This window comes from Limulus polyphemus, unplaced genomic scaffold (assembly GCF_000517525.1).
Source record: "Limulus polyphemus unplaced genomic scaffold, Limulus_polyphemus-2.1.2 Scaffold7306, whole genome shotgun sequence".
Lineage (NCBI taxonomy): Eukaryota > Metazoa > Arthropoda > Merostomata > Xiphosura > Limulidae > Limulus > Limulus polyphemus.
This window is the reverse complement of record NW_013672916.1, coordinates 22462-34046: the sequence shown is the minus strand read 5'-3', so window position 1 is coordinate 34046 and position 11585 is coordinate 22462.

Here is an 11585-nt window from a genome sequence, read left to right as displayed (position 1 = left end):
GGTACTGTTGTTTTTGTTTCTAGCGTTACAACTTTTTTACGTTGACATACTTGAAAGTCGAACGCCTACATTCTGAAGACGCGTTTGGTGCAATCTCGTACTCTTGTGTTAGTAGGGCACGTACATCCTGTATTGTTTACTAAGGATACACTGTCTAAAATATCTGTAGAGTACCTGTTAATACCTATTTTCAAAGATGCGGCCACTGCCTGCTGTTAGGTATCGAAGAGACCTGTTCTCTATGATATTCTGAGTAGTTTTAATACGTGATAACTAAGACACTTGGATCTGGTGCTAATACTTGCTTGAATAATGTTTGAACTGGCTCCAAATCAATGCTATTCAAAGTGAGCTTTGATAACTTGTATACAGGAAATCGTAAGTAGCTTGTAATACCTGATAGTTAGAATATCAAGAGTGGATGATAAACACTTACTATCTAGAATATTTAAAACGGTTTCTATTTTCTTCAATCAAGACTTTGAAGGCTCTGCTATTTACGATACCTAAAGTAATTATTAATAGCTTCTAATTTAGAATGTATGAGCATATGTATGTAATTTTTAATCCTACGAGTTCCTGTTATAATCCCTACTAGTACAATGTCTGTAGCAGTGGTTAATACTTTCGTTACAATATTTATAGATGTAGCTGTTAATACATGATATACGTACCATAACTATTGCTGTAACCAGTAACATCTACATACACAATATCTAGCGTCATTGATGCTAAAATTTGTTATAATATTCTAAGATATTTAGGATGTGCCCTTTTGTTTGTACTTGTTATCTGTGTTATAAAACGTAACGAACACTATATTGTTAATACATGATATACATACCATAACTACTGATGTAACCAGTAACATCTACATACACAATATCTAGCGTCATTGATGCTAAAATTTGTGATAATATTCTGAGATATTTAGGATGTGATGTTTTGTTTGTACTTGTTATCTGTGTTATAAAACGTAACGAACACCATACTGTTAATACATGATATACGTACCATAACTATTGCTGTAACCAGTAACATCTACATACACAATATCTAGCGTCATCGATGCTAATATTTGTTATAATATTCTGAGATATTTAAGATATGACGTTTTGTTTGTACTTGTTATCTGTGTTATAAAACGTAACGAACACCATATTGTTTAGTGCCCAGGATATACAAAAAAACGGTTGTTAAGACCTTGTATCATCCAGATTTACCGAACTGCTAATTATGTTTGGTAACAGCCAAGGTTCCTAATTTTTAACACTTATTCTAAGTGTTGCCTACCACGAGAGATGTTGCCCTGATGATGGTGTGTGGAATGTGTGGCGAATTTTATTCACAAAAATCGTTCATATTTTTGAACACCAGTAGGTTTCGAAATATCCATGCATGCTTGAATGTGTGGAATGTCGATTCAGTTGACATAACTTTCAGTACAAAAAAGTAGCATACTCCCCTGGAACAGGTTTTGTTTTTCTAGAGCGCAACCAACATGTAATTGTTCCTCTGTGTACATTTTGAAGATTTTTTTTGTGTTCATCGATGTGTAATTATCAGAAACTATAAGTGTGAAGGATTAAACTTGTTGTAGTTCATTCTACAATAGGTCACTCAAATGAAACAAAAATTAAAACACGAGTTTGGGGGGAGTATTATGACCCATTCTTTAATTCACTTTCTAGTAAAATTCGAGTTTGTGTGTGTGTGTGTGTTGGGGGAGTATTATGACCCATTCTTTAATTCACTTTCCAATAAAACTCGAGTTTGTGTGTGTGTGTGTGTTGGGGGGGAGTATTATGACCCATTCTTTAATTCACTTTCCAGTTCTCATGCATAACCTTACTCTTTATAAAAACATTAACTGTCATATTCATTTCCATAATCGGGTGCAATAAGGAACATGTTGTTACATCCAGAACCAGTGCCGGGCATGACCGGACAGAGAATCTGCGGATTCATGGTTCGCGTACCTTTGCCGAAAACGTGGTACACACTTTGGGGCCAGGGATGCGCCTGAAGAGAGACAATCAAATCCTACTATTCACTCAAGTACGAGTGATCCAGGAGTTGGCGGTGGTTGCTGTGGATTAGCCGCTTTCCCCCGATTTCCCAGTTTATAACTTTACGAAAAAAAAAAAGCACATCTAAAACAAAAGAGTGGGTTCTATCTACTCTGGAACGTCTGTAATGAATTCGGAATCACTGGAGTAACTGGTTTTGTTTACTGACTGGAGGTAAATATACTTGGTATCACACGTCAACGTTCCTCATGTTTGTCGCTAAGGGTCCAAGGTTACATGTTCAGGTACGAAACAACCTGCTTATCTAATAATCTAGTAATCACTTCCTGTTTTATCCCGCATAAGTTACAAAATTAGATGCTTTGTCTACATTTCTGTTGTGGAGAACGTGTTATCATTTTGATCATTACCGTTGCTAGTTGAGATTATTCCAGATTTGGTTTACTTTTTGCACTGTTACATATGAAACATGTTCTTGTAAAATCTTTCATAAAACTTACTAGATGTAATTCATGAATATTCTAATTGCTGTCACGTTATTACGTACACAAAATATCCGTGAACTATTTGTCTGAACTGTATTATATGTATTTAATATTCGTTTTAGTTGCTTTCAAGCTAAACGAAAAAGGTCTTTGCTTTTTAATTGTTTTAATTCTGTCGTGTTACGTGTCAAAATGTATTATAGCTTTATTATATTGCGTTGAGGTTCGAGTATATCGGACTACGTATCGACGGGTCCAAGGTTCAAGATGTGATGATCCTTAACATGCTCCGCACTTTCAGCTAAGAACACGTTATAAAAGTGACAGTCACTCCCGCTATTCACTTGAAAGAGACAGATAAATAGACAAAGCCTTTGAGACGGCGACTGCCGCTGGCTAGCTGCCTTCCTTCTCGTCATGAATTAAAAACCTTAAGGGTGTCTGACCTAGACGTACAGTCCACGTGCACGTAAGTTCCAATTCCAAGCTTACAATTTCCTAATGTTACAGTAACATTGTTAAATAAAGTAACATTTGCTCTTTCTATTGTTAACTTTTGATTGGTCTAGTATAGATGCAAGATATCCTATCGCTGGAAAGTAATACAGATTTAAAATAGTGAAGAATAAAAGATGCTGAAATGTTAATCTTCCCTCTTCACAAGAATCTTTTGTCCTGGCTATTGTTTTGTTTTGCTTGAATATTTCCCTTCTATAGTTACTTTTGGATTGCTATGCAGTTCAACACTTATAAAACAAAATCGTTACGTTTTATAGTACCAAGAGCGATACAACACAGTGATTACAATTCAACACTTATAAAACAAAATCGTTAAGTTTTATAGTACCAAGAGCGATACTACAAAGTGATTACAGTTCAACACTTATAAAACAAAATCGTTACGTTTTATAGTACCAAGAGCGATACTACAAAGTGATTACAGTTCAACACTTATAAAACAAAATCGTTACGTTTCATAGTACCAAGACCGTACAACAAAGTGATTACAGTTCAACACTTATAAAACAAAATCGTTACCTATTATAGTACCAAGAGCGATACAACACAGTGATTACAGTTCAACACTTATAAAACAAAATCGTTACCTATTATAGTACCAAGAGCGATACTACAAAGTGATTACAGTTCAACACTTATAAAACAAAATCATAACGTTTTATAGTACCAAGAGCGATACAACACAGTGATTACAGTTCAACACTTATAAAACAAAATCGTTACGTTTTATAGTACCAAGAGCGGTACTACAAAGTGATTACAGTTCAACACTTATAAAGATAAATTCGCGCATTTTTGGAGTGATTATTTCTCTAACTCTTTTCACTTCTTGACAAATTAAAAAGGTTTCATCCGTTCTATAAATGTGCTTTTCATAGATTTTGAAAGACTTTAACGAATTCGTTAAATGTTTAATAAACGTTTAATAAACGAATCTTGTTTCTTTAAATTAAGTGAAACTCACTTGAGTTTTAAACGTTACATTTTCATAGTTTACAGTCTTGTGACAAATCTTGTGGCTTCTATATAGTTTTTACTTAGATCGTACATTTAATTTCAACATTTACCGTATGCTAAAATCTTAATAATCCCAAATGTGCATATATTATTCTTATGCCCTTTATAGGTCAAGACGCCATTTCTTACTTATTTCTGCCTTTTTTTGAGGGTTAACTGAACTATAAGATAACCTTATAAACGAGGTTTCATGGGATGTTTTGATTAAAGGTATTTATAACCTTCAAAGGTTTCGGGGTCACGTGTTAGTGGCCTATATTTGTTTTTTGTTTATAAACAAGCCATGTTGGTGAAATTTCGTGCATTTGTGCACGAAGAACAGTACTGGTAAATGGAACAACACTTTTCGACAACGTTTAGCACATGTAGGTTTCTGTTTCCTCAATAGTGAAGACCTCTATCAAGCGATTTTCATCTTGTAAAACAATTGGAATTTTTATCATATGGATAAAAGATCCCAGAAACCAAAATTATAAAATACACACATTAGGTTACATTTACATGAGTTGTCAGTAAAGTTAATATCAATTTAAACAGTATGAGGCTGATTTTTTTGTTAAGAAATTGTGTTGTTTTCTCTTAATGTGTAATCTCAAAGAAACCATTCAAATTTTGGCGTGACGTGAACGTCAAGTTTGTTTTTCTATACATTCTAGCCACCAGATGGCATAAATGAGTTCAAAGAGCTTAACAGTGTATGTCTGCATATATTTGGCTGCGTTTCCGTATGATTGGGAGTTCGAAACTCGATAGCTCTGGTATTTCGCGTGGAATAAACTAGGCTGTTGAGTTCTTGACGTAGAAATATGTTATTCATCTAATCTGTTGACTGTTGTGTTTTATCTGTAATAACACACCAATTACTTATACGGCCGTGTGCTATATCATCAACCATTCGTTGATTTATGGCTATGATTAAACTATACAATACAGTTAGCTCTATTATACAAACTAGTTCCGAAAAACCTTTGATTGATGGATAAAATTATTAATCAGAGCTTCACTCCTATACGTTTTAAAGTTCACAAAATGATCTAAAGAGGTCACTGGTATTTACATTACACAAGTGTAGAGGCAAAAATTAGCCATATTTGAGTATGCATGAAAAACATTATACAAAAAATTAATGTAATTTTAAGTGTTGATTCCAAACTAACGAATACTATCGAGGAACGTTCATTGTACCTCATGAAAGTCCCTAAACAGAATTTCTTAAAGTTGATATTTCTGCATCATTACATATGAAAACTTTTGTTTCTACTGATACTAAGGCCTTACCTCACTAGCTTATGCCAAAGGCCAACGAAAAAATCCACCAAGGATCTGAGTCTCGTAACGCATCTGTAAACTTCTTATAGAAACCAGATGGCGCTGCGATCAATTCCATGTTTAAGTACAATAACGATATTACTTAGAAACCACAGTTTTGCTTCTTAATTCACGTCAAACTGCATCTCAGATGCCCACTTCTTACCTATTTTAATAATTTTCAGATCGCACTAATATGTTGTTGTTATGCTCTATATCATAGATCAACCTTTGTTGAAATCCCATAGGAGTATTGTTTAAAACTCTTAAGTCAAAGTTTGTACTGCATGACAAAGTTCTGCTCTCAATCGCTTCAAGTTCATTACTGATATGTTTGTCTTATATTTGCTTACATTCAATCAGAACTGTTCTTTTTGACCTTATGTCGAAATTCATACCTTGAATCCCATCTAGATACTTACCGCTTACCTAGAATCCTACTTAGGTACTGTCTTTAAGCCTAATCTAATAGTCTTATCTGAAATTAAGTCTAAATGATGCTTTTGTTGCCTTTGTTACATTTTAACATGAAACCTCACTAACTTTATGTATAATTTTTATTTATGTATATGAAAGGTTTCGTTTTGAGTCTTGTAAAATTAGCTCATTTCTTAGTCTATAACCAAGTTTTTTAAGATCCTACTCATACTGTTGAAATCATACTTGGAAATCGATTAACTTATCTATCCAGTTCTAAAACCTTATCTGGAGATTCATATGACAAAATCTATAAAGACTCTCATCTAAGTGATATTTCTCTATCCTATGATCAAGAACTAAGAGTAATTTTTTCCAAAGTGTTGTGTCGATACCGTAAGTCAAACCCCTACCCAAAACTCTTACCAAAATATTGTCACTGTACTTTATAGCAAAGCCCTTCCTGAAAAACTACCAATATGTTTCTCTATACCTCAAGTCAACGACCTACCCAAAAATCTGAATAAGGTATTGTCTCTATACTTTAAGTCAACGACTTACCCAAAAACCTGAATAAGGTAATGTCTCTATACCTTAAGTCAACGACCTACCCAAAAACCTTAATAAGGTATTGTCCCTATAACTTAAGTCAATGACCTACCCAAAAATCTGAATAACGTATTGTACCTATACCTTAAGTCAACGACTTACCCAAAAATCTGAATGAGGTATTGTACCTATAACTTAAGTCAACGACCTACCCAAAAATCTGAATAAGGTATTGTCTCTATACCTTAAGTCAATAACCTACCCAAAAATCTGGATAAGGTATTGTCTCTATACCTTACGTCAATTACCTACCCAAAAACCTGAATAAGGTATTGTTCCTATACCTTAAGTCAATAACCTACCCAAAAATCTGAATAAGGTATTGTCTCTAGACCTTACGTCAATTACCTACCCAAAAACCTGAATAAGGTATTGTCTCTATACCTTAAGTCAACGACCTACCCAAAAACCTGAATAACGTATTGTACCTATACCTTAAGTCAACGACCTACCCAAAAACCTGAATAACGTATTGTACCTATACCTTAAGTCAACGACCTACCCAAAAACCTGAATAAGGTATTGTCCCTATACCTTAAGTCAACGACCTACCCAAAAATCTGAATAAGGTATTGTCTCTATACCTTAAGTCAACGACCTACCCAAAAACCTGAATAAGGTATTGTACCTATACCTTAAGTCAACGACCTACCCAAAAACCTGAATAAGGTATTGTCCCAAAACCTTAAGTGAATGACCTACACAATATTTTGTATATTTAATAAAAACTAAGATAAATTTCTGATCATATTTTTTACAATAACTTAATTATAAACATAATTATAATTCATCTTACGTTGTTATTTGGCTGATCGTAGCCTACTGGTTAGATTGTCTTTGCCACAAAAACGAGTTCTACACTCTGAGGCTATGTATGATTGGGTGTAGTATATAAGTGACAGTCATATCCCACTATTCAGATAAGCAGGCCCGTCATTGCCAGGTGGTTAGGGCGGTCCACTTGCAATCTGCTGGTTGCGGGTTCGAATCCCCGTCACACCAAATATGCTTGCCCTTTCAGCCGTGGGGGCGTTATAAAGTGATGCTCAATCCCACTATTCGTTGGTAAAAGAGTAGCCCAAAAGTTGGCTGACGACTAGCTGCTTTCCCTCTAGTCTTACACTGCTAAATTAGGGACGACTAGCGCAGATAGTCCTCAAACAAACAATCATATAAGCAAGAGTATCCCAAAAGTTGAGAGTGTATATGCTGGTAAATAACTGCCTTCCTTTTAATATGTCATTTCAAAATTAGCTATGTCATATACCACCTTCCCCCCTCTCTCCAATACCTTTGATATTATTTTATGCTATTTTATAAGATTCTTGAAATTTAACTATAACACCTTCCCCCCTCCCCAAGACCTTTGATATTATTTTATGCTATTTTATAAGATTCTTGAAATTTAACTATAACACCTTCCCTCCCTCTCCAATACCTTTGATATTATTTTGTGCTATTTTATAAGATTCTTGAAATTTAACTATAACACCTTCCCTCCCTCTCCAATACCTTTGATATTATTTTGTGCTATTTTATAAGATTATTGAAATTTAACTATAACACCTTCCCCCTCCCCAAGACCTTTGATATTATTTTATGCTATTTTATAAGATTATTGAAATTTAACTATAACACCTTCCCCCTCCCCAAGACCTTTGATATTATTTTATGCTATTTTTATGCTATTGTGTAGATTTGGCGAAAAGTCTAAATCAACAATTATTTTCCTTCTTAACACCATTTTTTAAAGGTATTTTGCTTAAAAGCAGATTTTTAATTGTTAATTTCGGATTATTTGCGAAAATAATTATTTTTCGATGTAAGCAATAATTACGCATTTCCCGTTTTTTTTTACATTCAAATTTAAGGTCACTTATTATGCGTGCTATTTTCAACTAGTTCCGGTTTATTATACGTGCTATTTTCAACTAGTTCCGGTTTATTATACGTGCTATTTTCAACTAGTTCCGGTTTATTATGCGTGCTATTTTCAACTAGTTCCGGTTTATTATGCGTGCTATTTTCAAGTAGTTCCGGTTTAATGGATGACTAGAACTATGGGGTGTTTCCCTGCTCAGTTATATTTTATTGAACAATACTATACAAGAAATAATAAATTGGTTAAGTTCTAAGCTGTTGAACCGGGGGGTCACGTGTCATAAATGTTACGCCACACCCTTGAAAGGTTTGCATTTGTGCGTGACCTTTCTTCAGATATATGCTTCCCTTTGATTTGTTTCATATATCATGATCTTCTAAACATCTTTATACGACTTAGTAAGTCGAAATCTCTGTAACGTTTCGCAGGTTGTTGACATAGCTGTTACTAAATGAACGTTTCAACGTACTGGGCTAGAATGAAAAGACATGACCCACCATTGCTGGTAAGATGTCGTGTTATATACGTTATGTTGTGTTTAATCTCTTTGTTATATTATTCATAGAATAGATTAGATCGTGAGGGCACGAATCTGTAAGTTTCCATTAAATGTATAATCTTGTGTATATCTATATATTTTGAAAACGATTGTTTTTTGTTTTTTTTGTTTGTTGGTTTTTGAATTTCGCGCAAAGCTACACTGTCCCTAATATAGCAGTGAAAGACTAGAGGGAAGGCAGCTAGTCATCACCACCCACCGCCAAGTCTTGGGCTACTCTTTTACCAAAGACTCTCAAATTGCGAGTCAAGCCCCCTAAACACCTGGCCATGCCGGGCTTGTAAACGAGACATTTGTTTCGGTTTTTAACGTACGAATGGAAAACCTCTAAGATACCAGCGCATGCGTATTGTTATGTAAAAACTTCTACAATAAGTATTATTTGGGTGAATGCTAATGGGTATCATATTTATATTATATCTGTTTTGATTTTCAATTTCAGCAGGTACTCCATCTTTTAACAGCTTATTCTAACAATGCAGCTGTCATGGTGGACGTTAGGTATAATACCACGCTTTCTGATCACACGTTGTTATATTGAACTGTATACTTTATCTCACGTTGTTATATTTAACTGTATACTTTATCTCACGTTGTTATATTGAACTGTATACTTTATCATACGTTGTTATATTGAACTGTATACTTTATCATACGTTGTTATATGTAACTATATACTTTATCACACGTTGTTATATGTAACTATATACTTTATCACACGTTGTTATATGTAACTATATACTTTATCATACGTTGTTATATTTAACTGTATACTTTATCATACGTTGTTATATGTAACTGTATACTTTATCACACGTTGTTATATGTAACTGTATACTTTATCACACGTTGTTATATTGAACTATATACTTTATCATACGTTGTTATATGTAACTGTATACTTTATCACACGTTGTTATATATAACTGTATACTTTATCACACGTTGTTATATGTAACTGTATACTTTATCACACGTTGTTATATGTAACTGCATACTTTATCACACGTTGTTATATTGAACTGTATACTTTATCATACGTTGTTATATTGAACTGTATACTTTATCACACGTTGTTATATTGAACTGTATACTTTATCACACGTTGTTATATTGAACTGTATACTTTATCACACGTTGTTATATTAACTGTATACACTTTATCACCTAAAGTTTGACCGTTGTACATACAGGTTTCTGACCATTATGACGGCTGGAATGCTAACTTTAAGGTGTACGTTCACTAATCGTTCTCAGTCGACTGTCCTCAATATATTATTTCATTTTAACACGTCTTACTATATTAAAAGCAACAAATTGTCCACAACTTGTGGTACTTAGTGTATGTTAGTTTAAATGTATAACATTATGAATAAGGTACTATCATCTGGTCCTAATGTTAATTTACATATTATCTCTAATACTTCTGCGCTTGAAACCTAACAAAAATAGATTAAAATTGATGGATCTCGTTTCTCTATCATTGTATTTCTTCCACTACTGAAAATATACCTCTCATAATTCTGACTCCTTATCTTGTGTTCAGCATTACTTCAAACAAACAAGAGAACACATCCATATAAAACTTAAAACAGTGGTGTGTTCTGAGTCACAGGAAATACTTCAAAATAGACTTGGGAAGTTTTCTGGGATATTTTAAGCCTATCTGTCTTCTTTACTATATATTAACCGTTAAAACGAGAAGAAATTATTACTCTGACTTCAAATTATGATAACCTTCATTATTACTCTGACTTCAAATAATAATAACTTTCCATTATTACTCTGACTTCAAATTATGATAACTTTCATTATTACTCTGACTTCAAATTATGATAACTTACATTTGGCATATGGACTGTTTCGATTTATTAATTCAACATAATTATTTCTGAAATTCAAAAACAAAAAGCTAAAAGAATCAAAATCGTTGTTTAAAAGTTGATTGTCTTAAAAGCACACATATTAAATCCTCAAACACTCCAGTGTTGTTGTTTTTTTCGTTTTGTTACGTATCTGCTTGTTTGTTTGTTTCCGGTAGAAATTCTTTCCGAGTATCTTCAGCCATACAAGTCCTTTCTTGATTAAACCAGTTTATTCTTCCTCGATACAAACTTTTAGTACACAGTAATTCCACAGTCAGTACGTTTCTCGTCACTTTAAACTTAACAACTTTTATAATACACGCTATAAATCACAGCGATTCACAACCTCGATAACTTCGCTCTCTACGAGTGCAAAACACAAACTAGCTTGAAACAGAATCATAAGTTACCCGAAACTCACCGTAGCTACTGTTCGCTTCTATCTCACATTCATTCATTGCCGCTGGTTTTCTCTGCCAGGCTTAAATACTAACGAAGAGGGATCTCCAATATTCGCGGAGTTCCTCGATTATTCGAGAAATTCACCAGGCATACTCCCAGCATCACGTGACTTCCGCTGTCGCAACAGTTTCTTTTTGCTTGTTTTGTTTTCAATTTTGAATTGAAAGTTTCTCTAATTCTGACATGAAATAGTGAAATATTGCACATTGCCAGGTAATAATAAGAAACTCTGTTAAGGAAGTCTTTTGAAATCACTAAAATTAAAACTAGCATTTTAAAAATTATTTGTTGATATTAAAAGCATGAAATATTTATTTCTTTAGCAGAAAATTCTCTCACCATTTCGTTGGTTGTCATTTCAGTTGAAAAACGCGTAAAATACAGCTTTAATAATGGCTGGAGACGGCTTAAATGGGTAATGAAGAAAAACTT